The sequence below is a fragment of the Harpia harpyja genome, unplaced genomic scaffold, assembly GCF_026419915.1.
Source record: "Harpia harpyja isolate bHarHar1 unplaced genomic scaffold, bHarHar1 primary haplotype scaffold_54, whole genome shotgun sequence".
Lineage (NCBI taxonomy): Eukaryota > Metazoa > Chordata > Aves > Accipitriformes > Accipitridae > Harpia > Harpia harpyja.
Window position 1 is genome coordinate 230852 of NW_026293414.1, and position 19474 is coordinate 250325.

Consider the following 19474-nt stretch of genomic DNA (forward strand, 5'->3'; position numbering starts at 1 on the left):
CCTGGGCTGTTTACATCTTGCTGTCTCACTTGACCAGTGAATACCAGGGAGACTGAGTCCCCCATCAGAGCCAGGCTCTGTGATCCACAGATTTCCCCAGGTCATTGGAAGAAGACATTGTTCACTCCTCACCCTCATTGTATGCCCTGTATCTCTGTCCTGCATCTGGCTGGGATGGAGTTAATTCTCTTCATAGCAGATCATATGGTGATCTGCTTTGGAGTTGTTACTAACCCTGGTCTGTCCAGCCACTGTCCATTGACAGTAGCCAGTTCTCCAGGGAAAGCGTGTGATGCAAGTCCCAGGTGGCCAGTGCAGGAGCTGGTGGGCTTGGGGAGGTGAGGAGCAAGGTTGTCCATATGGACCTCAAAGGACTGCTTTTCCTTCCTTTCCAGAGCTCCATAGGAGACAGCCTGGATCAATATTCATTGGAGAGTGCTGCTATGCCTCCTTCAGCAGATCCCCAAATTAGAAAAAAATTAGAAAAAAGGAAGCAATGAGGCTCCAGTGGCATGAGGACAACGTGTCTCCTTGCAGCCTTTGGTGGCAGAGGCATTAGCCATAGCCAAGGGGACCAAGGCCTCAGTTCTGTCAGGGACTTCCAGCCTTGCCAGCACCCCTGGACATCTCTACCACAGGCTCTCCTACACTTCCACACGCCTATGCCTGTGTCTCTTCATGCTTTAGACACCCAACCTGCTCCTCCCGCACCTTCCTATCTGTACTGATGTGTCTCTGTCCTCACTAGCAGCTGTTCCTTGAAACAGGCACTGTTCCTAATCCAGACTACCTCTGGGTGACCTGTTGCACCACAACACTACCCTTGGAGTGACATTTCATTTTTACTCATGTCCAGTCTGGACCTCGCAAAGTGCAGGTTTTGCTGGTTTTCCTTTCTCATGCTCTTTCCCCCGTGCCACCACCTCTGAAAGCAACTTTCAAGCTATCATGGACTACATGATACTACGCTCCCCAAATCTTCTGATTGACTAGGCCTAAGAAGCCCAGGTCTCCCAGCCTCTCCACACATGGCCCCTAGCACCATCTTGGCAGACCTCCTCTGGATCATAGAATCATAGAATTGTTTAGGTTGGAAAAAGACCTTCAAGATCATCGAGGCCAACCATCATCCATGCCCACTAAACCATGTTCTGAAGTGCTTCGTCTACGTGCTTTTTGAATACCTCCAGGGATGGTGACTCCACCACTTCCCTGGGCAGCCTATTCCAATGTCTGACAACCCTCTCAGTAAAGAAATTTTTCCTAATATCCAACCCAAATCTCCCTTGCCGCAACTTGAGGCCATTTCCTCTCGTCCTATCACCAGCCACCTGACAGAAGAGACCAGCACCCACCTCACTACAACCCCCCTTCAGGTAGTTGTAGAGAGCGATGAGGTCTCCCCTCAGCCTCCTCTTCTCCAGACTAAACAGCCCCAGCTCCCTCAGCCGCTCCTCAGAAGGCTTATGCTCCAGGCCCCTCACCAACTTGGTTGCCCTTCTCTGGACACGTTCCAGCACATCAATGTCTTCCCTGTAGTGAGGGGCCCAAAATGAAACACAGTACTCAAGGTGCGGCCTCGCCAGTGCCGAATACAGGGGAGCAATGACCTCCCCGCTTCTGCTGGCCACACTATTTCTGATACAGGCCAGGATGCCGTTGGCCTTTGTGGCCACCTGGGCACACTGCTGGCTCATATTCAGCCGGCTGTCAGCCAGCACCCCCAGGTCTTTTTCTGCTGGGCAGCTTTCCAGCCACCTTTCCCCAAGCCTGTAGCACTGCATGGGGTTGCTGTGACCCAAGTGCAGGGCCCGGCACTTGGCCTTGTAGAACTTCATACGATTGGCCTCAGCCCATCGATCCAGCCTGTCCAGATCCCTCTGTAGAGCCTTCCTACCCTCCAGCAGATCAACCCATCCTCCCAACTTGGTGTCGTCTGCAAACTTGCTGAGGGTGCACTCGATCCCCTCGTCCAAATCATCGATAAAGATATTAAACAGAACTGACCCCAACACCGAGCCCTGAGGAACACCACTTGTGACCCGCCGCCAGTCAGATTTAATCCCATTCACCACAACCCTCTGGGCTCGGCCATCCAGCCAGTTTTTCACCCAGCAAAGAGTACACTTGTCCAAGCCATGAGATGCCAGCTTCTCAGGGAGTATGCCATGAGAGACAGTGTCCAAGGCCTTGCTGAAGTCCAGGTAGACAACATCCACAGCCTTTCCCTCACCCACTAGGTGCGTCACCTGGTCATAGAAGGAGATCAGGTTGGTCAAGCAGGACCTGCCTTTTGTAAACCCATGCTGACTGGGCCTGATCCCCTGATAGTCCTGGACTTGCCATGTGAGCGCTCTCAAGACAAACTGTTCCATAATCTTCCCTGGTACCGAGGTCAGGCTGACAGGCCTGTAGTTCCCCGGATCCTCCCTCCGACCCTTCTTATAAATGGGAGTCACATTGGCAAGCCTCCAGTCCTCTGGGACCTCCCCTGGTGACCAGGATTGCTGATAGATGATGGAGAGTGGCTTGGCAAGCACCTCCACCAGTTCCCTCAGTACTCTCGGATGGATCCCATCTGGTCCCATAGATTTGTGAGTGTCCAGATAGCATAATAGGTCACTATTTCCTCCTGGATTAAGGGGGGGTATGTTCTGCTCTTCATCCTTGCCTTCCAGCTCAGGGGGCAGAGTACCCTGAGGATAACTGGTCTCCCTATTAAAGACTGAGGCAAAGAAGGCATTAGGTACCTCAGCCTTTTCCTCATCTCTGGTGGCTACATTCCCTTCTGCATCCATTATAGGATAGATATTCTCCTTGGGATTCTTTTTACTGTTAGCATATTTGTAAAAACATTTTTTGTTGTCCCTTATGACAGTGGCCAGATTGAGTTCTAGCTGAGCTTTTGCCTTTCTCATTTCCTCTCTGCATGACCTAACAAGATCCCCGTACTCCTCCCAAGTTTCCCGCCCTTTCCTCCAGAGATGATAAACTCTTCTTTTTTTCTTGAGTCCTAGCAAAAGCTCCCTGTTCAGCCAGGCCGTTCATCTCCAGTGTCTTGCCATTCCTCCAGAATGGGGATCCCCACACTGGGACACACTGTTCCAGAGGTGGCCACACCAGTGCTGAGTGAAAACGGACGACAACTCCCCTTGTCTGGCTGGCCAAGCTCCTCCCAGTGCAGCCCAATATGCACATAGCCATGTTCCTCTTTATCACCACCACTGGCTGCTATGGCATCCCTCGTAACACTCAGGCCCTTTTCTTTGAGGTTGCTCTTCATCCCATCATGTCTGAGCCTGCCTTGATGAGTGTTGACGTGGAAGTCACGGACACTGCACACAATCAATATGATCAAGCAGCTGCCACTTTATTGCCAAGATAGCTCGGTTTATATGTTCATTCTAGTTACTGTTCACGCATAAGCAAATTAGAGATTGGTTAGCATGAGCTGTCCACGCGCCTAGTTACACCTAATGATTGGTTATAACAACACTGTACACGCGCGTAAACATAAGGCATAATTGGTTGCGTTAACTAAAACATGCGAAACTTGTCTCAGTCTAATTGGTCAAGATAAGCTGCCGAATTGAGGTTCTTTGTGCCAAGTTCCCTTTATCGTGGAATGCGCACCTGTGTTCTTCTAATTGGCATCTTTCTTTTTTTTGTCTTCTTGTTTATTCTGTTCAAGGCTTCTAAAGGCGTCTGGAATGCTCTTACTACCGTTAGCTAAATATGTGTCCACAAGCAAAGCGTCCTTGAAGCCTGCTGCCTACAAAACATCCTTGGCTCACAAATGGATCAATTCTATCGAGTCTGGATTGTTCACTATGTGCCCATTACTTTCCAAGTATCCCACAAAGGACCACACTGCGCAGAGTCACCTGAGGAGGGTCAGGTAGCAGACAAGCGAGGAAGACTACGGAAGACCGCCAGAGACCTTCAGTGCGCCTGCGTAAAGGACATTTGCATATGCTAATACTTTCCTGGAAAACTAATGAATATGTATAACATTTCTTGGAAATCCGGTGAATATGTACGTAGAACATGTACTTAACCTGCACAATTGGGCCCGACGGTGCGCACGATAGGTGGAACGATCCCCCCCTGTGCACCCAGCCCTGCCAATAAAGAATACCTACTTAATAGTTAATCAAGCTATTGAGTTAGTTGCTTTGAATCACTATCGTGCACACCAATTCTTTCAACGGTTGGGATTAGATACAAAAGGGATATACATATTCATGATTTTTCCTGGAAGTAATTAACATATTCGTCTGAATTCCGGGAACTCGTCGATATATGTAAATGCCCTCGGCGCAGGCGCACTCGAGATCTTTGGTGGTCTTCAGGGGCCCTCTGGTGGTCTTCGACAGTCTTCCTCGCTTGTCCGCTAGTACACCCTCTTCTAGTGATTCTGCGCAGTGGGACGCTTTACATGTTTTCATACAGCTTATCCTGAAGAACTTTCGTTAGTAACTCTAATATCTGTCTTTTCTTGATTTTCATTCGATTAACACAAGCCACAGTGACGCTTTTAAGCTCAATTATCTAAAAGGGCCTAAGGTTCTCGTCTTCCCAGGGAATTGCAAGGTCGACCAAAAGCAATTTCCGCTGGTATCTTACACATTTTGCAACATACAGGTTTTCTTGTCCACCGCTAGTCAGCATAACAAGGACACCGTTCTTCTCGCAACGCAAGATGTAAAGCATCTTGCATCAGCGCGATACACAAAGTTTTGGTAAAAGTGTTATCGTTGTTTCCAGTAACAGTCCATCTTGTCCACGCTTCACAACCTGCAGGTTCAAGGCGGAGCGGGAGACTTGCCCCGGCGTTTCTCCACGACCTTCCCCTTCCCCAGGTGATTGTGGTTGGGGTGGTGGGCGAGCCCAGCGGTATATCAACCACAAGATGCCTTTTTCTGTTTGTTGTTTTTCGTGGGATCGGTCAGATCCCGCCGTACCACGAGGTCTCTTGGTGGTGCGTTTCCCTCCCGGCTCTTGCAGCTGCTGCGCGGGCTTTCTGCGGAGGATTTGAGTTAAATTGGCAGAGTGAGAAGAGCAAAAGGGGCGGCAGCTGTAGCTTTCGAGCGATGTGGCGCTTCCGAGGAGGACGCTGCTGTGGAAGAGGTCGGCGTTGGCCCGTGGGACTGGTAGTGCTCGGTTTGTGCAGGTGATGGAGAGGAACCTGGTGATAGCAGCGACATCTTAAATAGCTGGGGCAGACTTTGTGGAGGACGGAACCTGACCCGCAGCCCTCTGAAAGCAAAGTTGAGGGGCAAATGATATGGGGGGGGGACGGACACGGAGCAGAGAGAGGTTGCGAATTCGGGCAGGCAGGGGTTGGGGATGAAGTCAGTGCGGTGGAGAGGGATCTTCAGGATCGGCCGTGTTTGGGCGCAGATGGAGGGCGTGGGGTCTCTCTGTCCTGGTTTCAGCTGGGATAGAGTTAACTGTCTTCCTAGTAGCTGGTACGGTGCCATGTTTCGGGTTCAGTATGTGAAGAATGTTGATAACACTGATGTTTTCAGTTGTTGCTAAGTAATGTTTGGTCTAAAGTCAAGGATTTTTCAGCTTCTCATGCCCAGCCAGCGAGAAAGCTGGAGGGGCACAAGAAGTTGGCACAGGACACAGCCAGGGCAGCTGGCCCAAACTGGCCAACAGAGTATTCCATACCATGGGACGTCATGCCCAGTATATCAACTGGGGGGAGTCGGTGTGGGGGGATCGCCGCTCGGGGACTGGCTGGGTGTCGATCGGCGGGCGGTGAGCAGTTGCACTGCGCATCATTTGTACATTCCAATCCTTTTATTAGTGCTGTTGTCATTTTATTAGTGTTCTCATAATCATTATTAGTTTCTTCTTTCTTGTTCTATGAAACCGTTGTTATCTCAACCCACGAGTTTTACTTCTTTTCCCCATTTTCTCCCCCATCCCACTGGGTGGGTGGGGAGCGAGCGAGCGGCTGCGTGGTCCTTAGTTGCTGGCTGGGGTTAAACCACGACACTCTCCCGTGCAATACGCGCGTGTGCCAGGCAGGGCAGTTCCCACCCGTGCTGTTGTGTAGTCTGTGTCCTTCGTTGTGTTGTAGATGTTTCTGGATCATTCTGCTTGCAGTAGGTATCAGGGCTGCGTTAGCAGCTCTTCTCTTGAGAGCCCTGTTTTCGTGGGGTCTACTTTCTGGGGTTTCTCCTCCACGTCTTTAGGGTCTTAGGTCTTACAGCCTGGCTTCTTGTGCATCCATTGTCCCAGTTTTGACAGTAAGTTCTTGTCGCGGGCTGTTACATTTGACTCTTTTTTTTTTCTCGGGGGCTCCCATAGAGCCTCCTTACCTCGCCGTTGCAGCCCCGTAGGTCTTCTTGCTCGACAGCATCTCCCGTCTGGGAGTCATTCTTGTTGCTGAGAGTTTTCTCTCATTTTTGAGTCCCACTGGTTGTAGCGTTCTCTGTATTGTCAGTCCACGCACGTGTGTGTTTGGCTTGGAGCCGCTCTGCCTGGGGATGCCGAGTCAGGGAACAGCAGTAAGAGTCTATGGTTAAAATGTTGATATGCCTAAAATTTCTAATTTTTTAAAAATTCATTACACTTCAAATTTACCTTTGAAGTGTAAGAAGATAAGTGATGATGGTGACCGGAGACCTTCTGCCTATGAGCACCAATCTCAGAAGAACCGAGACATGAGAATGGAGAATGGATGAGATAAGATGATGAATGATAACGCTAGGAGAACAGAAAATCGGCTGGAAAACTACAGAGACTTTGGCTGGAAAATTACAGAGACTTTGGACTGGGACAGTGGGTGGCAAAAGGGTATGTAAGGTTTGGAAACTTTTGGAAGTGTGCCATTCACTGCGGTGGTGGCCCAACTCTGAGTTGTTAATAAAGCAAACCTAGAGAAACCCACGTCTGAAAATTCTTTAACAGGAAGGCCATATTGCTTTTGAGGAGGTGTTTGTCGCGGAAGAGGTCTGTGTCGATTGACGTGACTGCTGGTACTGGGTTTTTTTGGTTGTGGTTGGTTTATTTGTTGTTGTTTGGTTTTTTGTAGATGATGAAGCAGAACCTGGCAACTGCAGGACTATCCTGGTTAGCTGATGTGGTTTTTGTTGAGGATGGATGCAGACCCCCAGCCCTCTGGAAGCTAAGGTGAGGGACCACTTCCCTGCAGCGTGTAGGTTTTGACTTTAGTTTGAAAGAGATTTTCCAAAATGGAAATCTTTCTCATTCAAAGAAGTTGCATTTTATGAGCTTTCCATCAGAGCAGATCTTCAGCGATGCTGTACTTGGCGGTAGAAGTCATCAGCAACAAGACTGTTCACTCTTAAAAAAGAAAAAAAAACAACAAAAAAGTCAATTTCTTTCCAAAGACGCAAGTACAGCACGTCTTTTGAAAGTTGATTGCATCGCTGCTTTCTGGGTTCTCAGTTGTAACAGTCGAGATCTCTTAAAAACACGTTCCTCTGCATGCTGCAGTACAGCCAAAAGCAATAACAAATCTGCCAGTCCTTTTTGGTAGCCTGAGGTGTTGCAGCACTGGGGATTTGAATTTCCACCCCGCCAAAAGTAAAAGCATAGGAGGGATCTCTTATCTTACTGATTTTTTTTCTGTCATAAATGAAACTTTAAAAGAAGTTAAAATTGTATAATTTACAAACTGACTTGCATTGTTTAAACTGTAACTGCCAGTAGCTGTAGCATAGAATTTATTAGGTGCACTTAAGCAGTTAGGTATTTGTTCTACATGTTTAAAAAGAGAGGCAACTAAATGTTACGGGGTTTTTTCCCTACATTTGGACAGAGTGCTCCAAAGTACTTTATTTCTGTCTGGCTTTCAATGGTGCATTTCCCTGGCAGTCAGTAGCATCTCTCTTGGGCAGTACAGCTGGCCAGGCGTCCCTCCACATCATGTAACACACAAAACACCCTGTAGTCAAATAATAACTCTGTATTTTGGAGATGGCTAATTTAATGGTGTCAATTCACGGCTGTGCAAGTTAAGCTAACGCAAAAGGAAAACCAAATACTTTTATCATAGAAGTATTTTATTGGATGTGTATAAATATCTGCATACCTTCTTAGTATGAAGTGAATTAAGGAGATTTGTTCTTTATTTTTCATTTTACTCTTTGAAGTTTTCCACTTCACTTTCAGCTTTATTGACCGAGCAAGCAAGATGTGCAGCAGCAGCAGCAGCGCAAGGGCTGTAGCTATTGTGGTGGATCTGTAAGCGTGGATTCTGATGACGTTACCGCCTCATCCCGCAGCCCCCCAGGATTATCTCCCTGCAGCAGGGCTGTGCGGAGGGGAGGAGACACCTTCCGACACTGGCAAGAGTGTTTACTTTTACGCTAAGAATGCGTTCAGAATGGTATCAGTTCGTCTTAATACTGATTTGAAGTGTTCAAATCACTCTTAGCTTTTAAAGGACACGTTGTATTTTGAGCTGACCTGTGTACCTAGAATCTCCCTTTAGCTCAGCTGCTACCCCTTATTCTGATGGAATTTCCCCTACTTTCTTCTGTGCTATTTTTTTAATATGCTGATGTTTTAGGGTGCTTTCGAGGATTCCCGAGAAGACGCGCACACACACACACACTGACTATAAGGGAAAAAGCAAGCATTTAACGACAACAGAGATGCGTTATGCTAAGGGTATCTTGTAAAGCAGATTAACATCCTGACCCGAGGACTGTGAGGAAGACGGACCATCCGTACATTCTTGTGCTGTCTTGCACCGCGAGCTCAGCCCAGCAATCGGTAGGTGCCAGCTTTCCGTGGGCGTCCCCACGGAGGCAACGGTGGCCTTGCCGTACACCAGCCCGCTGCTCTACGGAAAAATCCCGGTATTTATACATTTGCGGAGGAACAGGTATTCCAAGCAACGGGCAACAAACCATCCGTTTTCTGTGCTGACTGCGCTTTTCTCGGCTATCTATTTCTCCCCCAGTGTTCACCCACAGACCAAAACCCCATCTTTTAACCCCCCGTATACAGCTGAAATACAATTTGGCGGGGTTTTTTTGCTTGTTTTTCAGATGTCCTGTCGTAAGCATCTCGCAATGCTCAGCAGAGCACAGGGCTGAGAGGGACCAGGGACGTTTGCGACCCGGGGAACCCGTCCCGGTGCGGAGCAGAGCGCGAGATGTGGCACCATCCTCTGGCACGCTCCCCCTCCTTGGGGCAGCCACCAGCCTGCAGGACAAGGGCTGGGGGGGGGGCTGCAACTGTTTGCGGTGGGGGGGGGGCCCTCCTTTTATTTTTCTAGTGGAGCCACTGCTTTTGGGGAGCAGGCACGTACCTATGTAAAAGGCATTATTAAAGTCACAAGCTGCTGGTCGGCGTCCTTTCCCTTGGTTTGTGCTTTTTTTGGGGGGGGGTGAATAAGAAGGAGGGGGTCTGGGGGGGTGATGACATCATTTGGGGCACCCCAATGTCACTGCGGGGGGCAGGGATGTGGCGGAGGAGAGGAGGTGAATGGGGGATGGGGGGGGTCCCCCCCAAAAAGGGGGATCGTAGCCCAAAAATGCCTGACCACTGATGGAGGGGGAGTGTTAAAAAGAATACTAAAACACTAAATATGGGGGTGAGGTGTTGAAGTGGAGAAAAAATCTCTCGTTTTCATATATATTGAAAAATTATATTCATTTATATATAAAAGGATTTAAAAAGAAACCCCCGTATCTAATGTATTACAGGAAGCATTTTAGAATTATATATGAAGGTATATATTCTCGGGTATTATTTCCACCAATTGCCGCAAAACCTACAGAGAAGGAAACGCCCCATAAATTACACATGCAAGGCCAACAAATGTTTTTAATTCTGCCTTTGGCTTTTCTGCCTCTTGGCTCTAACCGAGTGTTGTTTTTGCAGGGTGATCCCAAAAACAGAGAGAAGCTCTTCCTCGAGGGACCTGTGGGCAGGTGGGCCAGCTGGCAGAGTTGTCCGAATTTCTGGGAGTTCTTTCCGAGCTTTTCCTGGCCAGAGGCAGCACTGGGAGGAGGGAGAGGGTGGGCTGCTGGTGTCCTTCGTGCAGCTTGGTCCCTGCTTTGATACTTGATGGATTCTTCTTCCTCCTCTTCCTCCTCCCCAGCATTGCAGAAGTTAGACGTTGTGTTTCTCCCTCATCAGGGAAGCCCTCCTCCTCCCTGCTGAGGGGTCGTACTTTGTGGCATCCACGAACCGGCTCCGGAGATCGTAACCCTGCCGCAGGGATCTGCTTCGCTCGCTCTGCCTCAGCAGGATTTGATCCTGAGCAGCCCTGGGTGCCGGAGCATGCTTGGAGCGGGCACTGGAGGGTCCTGGGGCCGCATCATCCCTTGGGACTTGCTCACGACGTGGAGGACTTCTTCTGACACCTCTTCCTCCTCTTGCGGAGCGATGGTTGTCCGTGTACTCCACGAACCGGCTGCAGACATTATAACCCCGCAGGGGGGATCGGCTCCACTCTTTTTCCCGCAACTGAGTTTGCTCCCAGGCAGCCTGGGATGTGGGAACCGGCTTGGAGCTGGAGTTGGAGGTCCACAGAGGCGAGTCATCCCTGGGGGCTTGTTCGTGACTTGGAGAACTAGTTCTCCTCCTCCTCGCTGAGCCACGGTCATCTTTGTACTCCGCGAACCATCTGCAAAGTTTACAGCCACACCGCAGGGATTGGCTCCGCTCTCTCTCCCGCAGCAATCTTTGCTCCCAAGCAGCCCGGGATGCAGGAGCCCACAGGGAGCTGGAGGTCCACGGAGGCGAGTCATCCCTGGGGGTTTGTTTGTGACTCGGAGGACTAGTTCTACTCCTCCTCGCTGAGCCACGGTCGTCCGTGTTCTCCACGAATCGGCTGCAGACATTATAACCCCACAGCGGGGATCGGCTCCGCTCTCTCTCCCGCAGCAATCTTTGCTCCCAAGCAGCCCGGGATGCGGGAGCCCACCGGGAGCTGGAGTTGGAGGTCCACGGAGGTGAGTCATCCCTGGGGGCTTGTTCGTGACTCGGACTAGTCCTCCTCCTTGCTGAGTAGTTGTAGTCCTTGGTGGCCACGAGGCAGCTGCAGAAATCCTTGTCCCGTTGCGGCAGGTTGCTCCAGACCCTCTCCCTGGCCCCGTTCCTCTGGCAGCAGGAACAGGAGGTGAATCCGTCCTCCTGCTCGTCATCCCGTTGCGCAGCGTGCGGCCCACGGTCAAACAGTTGACAGCGGAACGGGAAGCCGGGTTGGGTTCTGGACGCGCACGAGGCCGTGCTGCGCCTGCCTGCCCACGCTGCAGATGCCTCCCACGCATCTGCCTGGTTTAACTGGCTGGTCCTGGTTCTTGTAGAGGAGCTGCAGTCCTCTGGAGCATCCTCCATGCCCACCGCCACGTCCTGCACAGAGAGCTGTGAAAAGGCCCTGACCTTTCCCCATGAAAGGACCAGAACAGTGGGGAACCCCCAGAAACTGTGGGACGGGACAGCTAAGGGCGTCCCAGAGCTTCTCCTGGAGGGCTGCAAAGGCAGAAGACCCAAAGGTGGACAAATGGGGTGGATCGAGGTGGGATGCTTTGAGAGGGAGAAGCGTTGCAGCTTTGAAGAAAGCTGCAGCGTGGGAGGGAAAAGAGAACGATGCCAAGATCCCGGAAAGAAATCCACTGATCCATCTCCCCAGAGTTACCTTAGTCCTAGGAAGAAGGTGGTCCCACAGGATCTACCTTCTTGCTGCCGGCCGCCCACTGACTCGGGAAGGCATGGGCATGTGATGGTATCTGTGGGGAAGAAGGCCTTCCTCCCCTTAAATCAGAGCTCCTGGAGAAAAAAAAAAAGAGGGTTGTTTACGGTTGTTCTTGCAGCTTTCCCTGGGGTCCAGCCATTTTCTTGGAGCTGTTTCTATGACAGAGAGAAGACGTATCCAAACCTACAAATTTGAAATTTGGTTGGGGTCTTGTTTCCCTTATTGGAGCAAGACCTCATCTTTATCCTCCCTACGGCCTCCATTTCATAGAATCCTAAAATGGTTGGGGTCGGCAGGGACCTTAAGGATCATCTTGTTCCATCTCCCCTGCCATGGGCTGAGGTTGTTCAAAGCCCCATCCAACCTGGCCTTGGACACTTTCGGGGAAGGGGCATCCACAACTGCTCTGGGCAACCTCTTCCAGTGTCTCACCACCTTCACCGTAAAGAATTTCTTCCTAACAGCTGACCTAAACCTGCCCTCTTTCAGTTTAAAACCGTTCCCCCTAGTCCTACCACTACACTCCCTCATAAAAAGTCCCTTCCCATCTTTCCCTTTAAGTACTCTTCTGTTATTACCTGACATAGAACAGCAAATAGGCTTGCTGCTGGAGAACCGTGTTGCTGTCACAAAGATCCACAGATGAATCGTCCATCTCGTACCACAGCCCGCTGCTGGCCTGTAAAAAAAAAGGCAATGATATCTGGAGATGAACCGCACGGTTTCTCCACAAAAACGCAGGCAGAAAACTACAGAACCAAGAGCACGCCAAAACAAACCCAACCCAGCCTGTAAGGAGACCTTCTCCCCTAAATCCTTGGCTGCCGGTATCACTGCCGTGAAAGTCTGTCTTCCTCAGCACGCCTTTTTCTCGTGCGTGGAAGGAAGTTGCTCTTTACCTTTGTGTAGCAGAAATAGTGCCCTGAATGACACCTGTTACCGCTGTGCACCAGGACAGCGTATAAAGAGTAGAAGAGCGGTTCTCCGTCTGTCTGAGACATGTACGGGCGAAGATCCAAGCAGCTGGAGTACTTCACAACCTACGGAGAGACCGAGAGTGCTCGGAAATGATCCTGAAATACTACACGAAATAGCCCTCCAAGACCAGAGGTGTATAAATACATCTTTGGGGCTCATGAACACTTGGTTTTTCCCCAAAGCAGCAGGTAATGGTTTGGGTGGCAGGACACTGTTCTCGGCCAAAGCAGCTCTCCCGGAGCAGCGTACGTGCTTGTCTTCCCGCGGCAACTCTCCTCTCCCCGGAAGGGAACGCGAAAAACTCAACGTGAACGGCTTGTGAAAGAGCGTACTGCTTTGGGAAATATCCCGCTCCAGGAAGGGAACGTTGCGCTCCAGTTGCATACGCACCTTGTTGATCTTCCCACCGCTGAAATCTTCAAACCGTTTCAGACACACGGTGAGAACCTTGGGTGCGCGATGGATTGTAAACCTCTTGGAGGCGGCAACCGTCTTGTTACACCTTGAAACCAAGCACAGAGCCAAGTGCTGAAATGCAACCTTCGTATACGCCCTATCTTGCCCCAAGAAGGCCAGACATCCTTTCATGTCTCACACCCCCCTACGCTGTTTTAAGGCTGTTCAGATGCACAGAGCCATATTAAAATATCGGTGCCTCATTATCGTGCATCTAACCTATGTGAATTATTATGTTAATATATTATGTTATGTGAAAAGATGGCTTATGCTAGAGTATGTGCAGCACCTTCACGCAGGATCTAGTATTAATATGGTGTTAATAATCATCTTACTGGCTGCATTTAAAGCAGTTTTCACCATCTAGCTGCTCGGGTTTCACGAAGTCCGTCAGCGCTGCGGTGACAGTTGAGGCTGCCTGGAGGAGTGAGAAAGGAGAGACTGATCTCCGGGAAATGCCCTCGCCCAAACACTTATCAGGAGTTGACAAGAAGACCCAGGTGAACCCGCAAGCAGCGCCCACAAGGAGGCAGAAAGAGGGTACGATGCCGAACATTTCCCTCAATTCCCTCAATTCCTGGGGCTATCAAGAGCTACGTCTCTGTGCCACTGCTCAGTTCAGCTACCGATGGCGCGCGGGGTCATCAATAATGAAAATAATACCACCCGTCAGACGGGTGTTGAGGGAGGGCAAAAAGAAGAAGGACGCAGAGGGATCCTTCCACTCCACTTGCCACCCACCACCAGGCTCTCTTGTGTTCACGGTATGCGTTTTTAAAGCAACTGTGTTGATTCTGGAAAGCTACAGGGGCCTTGCGACATCTTGAAGCACAATTACAAACTCTCTTACTTTGATATCCAGAGGAATATCCAGAAAGGCCTCGTAGGAATCAGAAACCACTTTGCAGCTCGAGCACGTGACTGGAAGGAAATTCAAAATGCTCAGCGATGGGGAAGTCGACTGACTGTGCCGCTTTACGTCCTTCGTACCTACTACGCCAGTCACACCATCGGCTGTTCATCACAGGCCGACAGAAGGACACAGACAATTCCAAGGAGAGCAATGGTTGTGGAAAAGTACCTCTGGATCTCAGAAAGCCCCCAAATATTTGGTGGACGATGGTAGTCAATTCGGAAGGGATGTCCAAGCTGGAAATAAATGGTAAGGCAGAGAGTTATCTCCTCCCGGAGTTTTGCTTTGTGTGAAAGCCCTGGGCATAGTTTTTCCTTGATGGCACTGCACCAAGGAGTCCAAAGGGCTCGGGAACATTGCAAAGGGAATTTGCTTGTGCTTACTTGCTGATTCCACCCAGACAAGCTCTCTGCATGGCATCAATAGCATAACGTAAGAACTCATGGGCATCTTCCTGCCTGCCAAGCTGGAAATGTTTTCCTATTGCTAAAAAAGAAGAAGTTAGTAGCTTTCTCCTACAAGAACAGAAGAAAACTTGTCAAAGCACCCGGAATGACTCACGTGTGAGAATGCTGACGACAGCCGAAGGATAGATGGCACCGCCTGAGAAGCGCAGGACGCTGTTAACGTGCTTTTCCATTCTACACATCATGCAGAAGCCTGGCTGGCGGCCTGAAGAGGAAGGGAGGGAAGCAAGAGCCTTCGGTGAGCAAAACATCCACAGCAATGGGAAACCCAGTGGGGATTTTGAAGTTCTAAGAACGGTCTCCGCTCCTCCCAAGGCGACAGCATCCCAACGAGCCCAGGACATTTTAGCGCAGAGAAAACTTTCTTCAGAGGGATGTTAAACTGACAGAATATTTCTGTGCAATAAGCAAAGAGGGTTTAACCTGCAGGAATAGGGACCGAGACCTGGGGCTAGAAAGGGGTGCCCTTCTGAAGACGAACACAGCTAGATACGACAAGTGCCTTCTAGGCTTGAGTGTTCAAAGACGACCAACTCAGGGAATTGGCAAAGAAGGGCTGCTTTTCTCTTAAGTTCCAGATTCTTGGAATCCTTGGGAAGTGCCCGACAGATTTACAAGGAGCTGTTCCTAAAAGTACTCACACGACTGGCTGTGCTCACGAGAGAGCAGGTAGTTGGCCAGAGGTGGGGTGTATGTCAGGCACTGCAGGACGGAGTTGAGGAAACACATGTTGCCCGAGTTGTGGAGTCCCGCTCCAGCTCTACATCGTTGCTGCCAGTCCATGTAAATCTTCTCCGGGGGAAAGAGGATCCTTTGTGGCGGAGCCATTCCCTCAGCAACGACTGCAGGGCGACGACATTTGAAAAGAGATGAGACAATATTGTTGCACGGAAGCACATGTAAAAAAGTTGAGTTCTCTACGGGAGGACCCAGTACAACCAGCTGTGTCGTGCTTTGTCTACACGCTTTTTGAACACCTCCAGGGATGGTGACTCCACCACTTCCCTGGGCAGCCTGGTCCAATGCCTGACAACCCTTTCAGTAAAGAAATTTTTTCTAATATCCAAACTAAACCTCCCCTGCCGCAACTTGAGGCCGTTTCCTCTCCTCCTATCCCTAGTTACTTGAGAGTAGAGACCAGCACCCACCTCGCTACACCCTCCTTTCAGGTCATTGTAGAGAGCGATGAGGTCTCCCCTCAGCCTCCTCTTCTCCAGACTAAACCACCCCGGTTCCCTCAGCCGCTCCTCGGAAGTTCTCTAGACCCTTCTCCTTGTTCTCCAGACCCCTCACCACCTCGGTTGCCCTTCTCTGGACACGCTCCAGCACCTCAACGTCTTTCCCGTAGTGAAGGGCCCAAAACTGAAGCCAGGACTCGAGGTGTCACCTCACCAGTGCCCAGTACAGGGGGACAACCACCTCCCCGCTCCTGCTGGCCACACTATTTCTGAGACAGGCCAGGATGCCGTTGGCCTTCTTGGCCACCTGGGCACACTGCTGGCTCATATTCAGCCGGCTGTCAACCAGCACCCCCAGGTCTTCTTCTGCCGGGCAGCTTTCCGGCCACTCTTCCCCAAAGCTGTAGCATTCCAAGGGGTTGCCGTGACCAAAGTGCAGGACCCGGCACTTGGCCTTGTAGAACTTCATACGATTGGCCTCAGCCCATCGATCCAGCCTGTCCAGATCCCTCTGTAGAGCCTTCCCACCCTCCAGCAGATCAACCCATCCTCCCAACTTGGTGTCATCCACAAACTTGCTGAGGGAGCACTCGATCCCCTCGTCCAAATCATCGGTAAAGCTATTGGAACCGGCCCCAATCCTGAGCCCTGGGGAACACCGCTTGCGACCCGCCTTTTCTCCTGCCTCCAGGGTTTGTCAGCTTTCCATCAGCCACAGCTTTGCCAGATTCCCGCTCGAGGTGGCTGGTGGCAGTTTTGTTCCTGCCCCGCTTGGCTTACGTAGTTTTGGGCTGTCCCCACTCGGGACATCTGGTATAACCCCTTGTTCCCGCTTGAAACATTGCCCCATGCCAGCTACCGTGAAGAAAATTAACTCTATCCCAGCCCAAACCAGCACACCTCCCCTGTAAACGAGAGGGTTTAGATGCCAGGACAAATGACAATTTGCCAGCTCGGCAGAGCACGGGTGCCCTGAGATGTCTCAGGAGAGGCAGGCTGGGCTAAAGCTTCTCTCCTCCTCCTCCTCTCCGGGTTCTGTGGTCCAGCGGAGCAGCTGGGACTTTTCTGCAAGGACACCCTGGGTCCCGCTGTGCTGTCCTGCAGGCAGCAGCACAAGCCAGGCATGACGCTGTCTGCTCAGCACGCTCTGGGTGTTCTCCATGGGAAGGACAGCATGGGACTGGGCTTGTTGTTCCAGCTTTATTAAAAAAACCCTAAATTTATTAAGATACAGCTGTTTTCCAGAGGAGGATTTCACTTCTTCAGGGCTCACCAGGGGCCAGCAGCACAGCGACTGCAGGCTCCATCCCGACGTTGGCATCTCTCTTACCGGGACGAAGATCTCCTCCGCTGCCGGAGTCCTGATGGAGAGTTCAGGGTCTTTCGCCAAGGGCGGGAGGGCCGCAAGAGAAGGCAGCGGAGCAGCCGTGACCCCCCCACTGCCTGCAGAGACCCCCAGGAGTCCCCTGCAGACCACGGCACCCTGCCCAGTCCCCGTCCCCTGCCCCACCAGCCCCTCCTCGCCGTCGCAGATATCCCGCAGCTCCGGTTCCTCGGGTGCCGTGCGGCAAGACCTTGCAGCCAAGGACTGTGGCCCACCGATGAACCTGATGGCCACCGCTGGCAAGGTGGCTCGAGTGTCCCGCAGGTACGGCAGGCTCTGCCGGAGGTCGTCTTCCACCCTCTTCTTGTTGTGCACTAACTAGAAAGAGCACAAGGAACTGGTACGGACCCTCCCAAGTCGGCCGGACCAGTACCTCCTCCCAGTAACCCCTTCCCGCGGCGATCTCCGTCTCCCAGAAACAGCTGGGAGAGGTTCAGACAGCCGCAGGCAGCGGGGGGCCCGGGGATGCTGAGACCCCTCTTTCATATTGCCAGGGCCCACATGAGTCACCATTTCCAAAGGGCCGTTTTTAAAGCCTAAAAACAAGGATTTTGGCCCTAAAACGGGGCTTTGGACCCTACAAATGGGTCTTTGGATGCTCATTATATGCCTCGGGCATTAAGGAAATGAGGCTTTGAGCCCTAAGTGAGGGGTTTGTACCTTAAAAAGAGGGTTGGGAGCCTACAACTGAAGTCCTTCAACCCTAGAATCAAAGCTTTGGACCCTAAAAATGAGGCTTTGGGACCTAAGCATGAGGCTTTGAGCCCTAGAAGTGGGTTTTGGACCCTCCAAATGAGGGTTTGGACACTCCAGATGCAGCTTGGACCCTAAAAATGCCTGTCTGGATCCTAAAAAAGAGGCTTTGGACCCTGAAAATGAGACTATGCAAACTAACACTGAGCCTCTGCACCCTAAAAATGAAGGTTTTGGAAACTAAAATGAGGCTTTGGAAGGCAAAGCTAAGAGTTTGGAAAGTAAAAATGAGGCTTTGGACTGTATAAATTCGGATTTAGACTCTACAAATGAGGCTTTGGTCCTTCCAGATCAGACTTTGGGGCTTAAAAATGATGCTCTGGGCCCTTAAAATGAGTCTCTGAACCTTAAGAACGGACCTTGGAGCTAATAAATTAGTTTTTGTACTCCATATATGTGGGTCTGGACCTTAAAAATGACTGTTTGCACCCCCCAAAGTAGGCTTTGGTCTTTTAAATTGATGCTTTTTGCCCTAACATTGAGGCTTGCATTATAAAAATAAGGGTTTACACTTGCAAAACTCAGGGTTGAATTTTAAAAATGATGCTTTGTAAAGCACAAAATCGGACTTGCTCACCATAGCTATCTCCACGGCAGGTTAAATTTCTCGCCGTCTATTGTGTTTTAGTTCCCTTCTCACGCAAACCGTGGTGACAAACAGTACCCAAAAGGCTCTGGTGCTCCCAAACGGCGGCTTGACGGTCTGTGTAACCCACCTCTAGCCGCATCTCAAGGAGCGTAGGAACGGCGTTACAAGTAAATAAGGCAGCGTCCTGCTTTAGGAAGAAAGCGTGTTGGATTTGAAACCCTCGGGTAGGACAGGAGGAGCATGTCTTCTTGGGTCAGCGATGAGCGACGGCACGTATTATCTGATCCAGAGCCGATGTCTGTCGCCGCTTTAGCTCTGGAATTACTCTGAGACACAGGAGGCTCCATTTTCCTTAGGCTGTCACCTAAGGGAGTCGAGATAAAGACAGTTTAACGTGGAACGGACCGTGGTACCTCGTCGGTCAGCTCGGGGCAGCGGTCTCTGCTGTGTCCCCTCCCAGCCAGCTCGCTGGGGCAGCAGAGCGAGAAACGGAGAAGCCCTTGGTTCTGCATAAGCACCGCTCAGCAGTAGCTAAACATCGGTGCGCTGTCAACGCTCAAAACGGCACCGTGCAAGCTGCGATGACAAAAAAATGACCTGTATCCCAGCACAGAAACCCTTCTGTGCCCGCTCACGATTCCTATTCCTATGAGAAACCCATGAAAAATAGGGCATTTGACTTATCGGGGAGAAATGCAAACACGCTCCCGGTCTCTGGCTGGCATCTGGCTTTACTTGCATGACCTAGAAAGTACGCACAAGTCTACGCGGTTTCTTCTGCACCTTGGGAAAGGCGTCTCTTGCCTCGATTTCCAAGGAGAAACTCCCAAAAGCGGCACCACAGAGGTATTCCTAAACCTCGCTAACTGAGAGCAGGGTAGGGTGGCTCTGGGGAGGGGGGGGGCTGTGCGGCTGGCTATGGGGCAGGCGGTGGGCTTTGGGGTGGGGGGGGGGCTGCGGGGGGGTTACTGACGCTGTCCCGTAGCGAATTACGGTGGTCGTGGGGCAACCGTTCAGCGTCCAGCCCCTCCTGGAGCGACTCCGGGCGGAGGGTACGTCAACGG

General features: G+C 51.0%; 1 non-coding gene across 1 annotated transcript; it reads left to right on the forward strand.

Annotated features, from left to right (window-relative positions):
• Nucleotides 1–18661: 18661 nt before the first annotated feature.
• Nucleotides 18662–18746, forward strand: LOC128138540 (small nucleolar RNA SNORD45). The gene has a single exon (XR_008234075.1). It is a non-coding gene; the product is annotated as a small nucleolar RNA SNORD45 (small nucleolar RNA).
• Nucleotides 18747–19474: the final 728 nt, after the last annotated feature.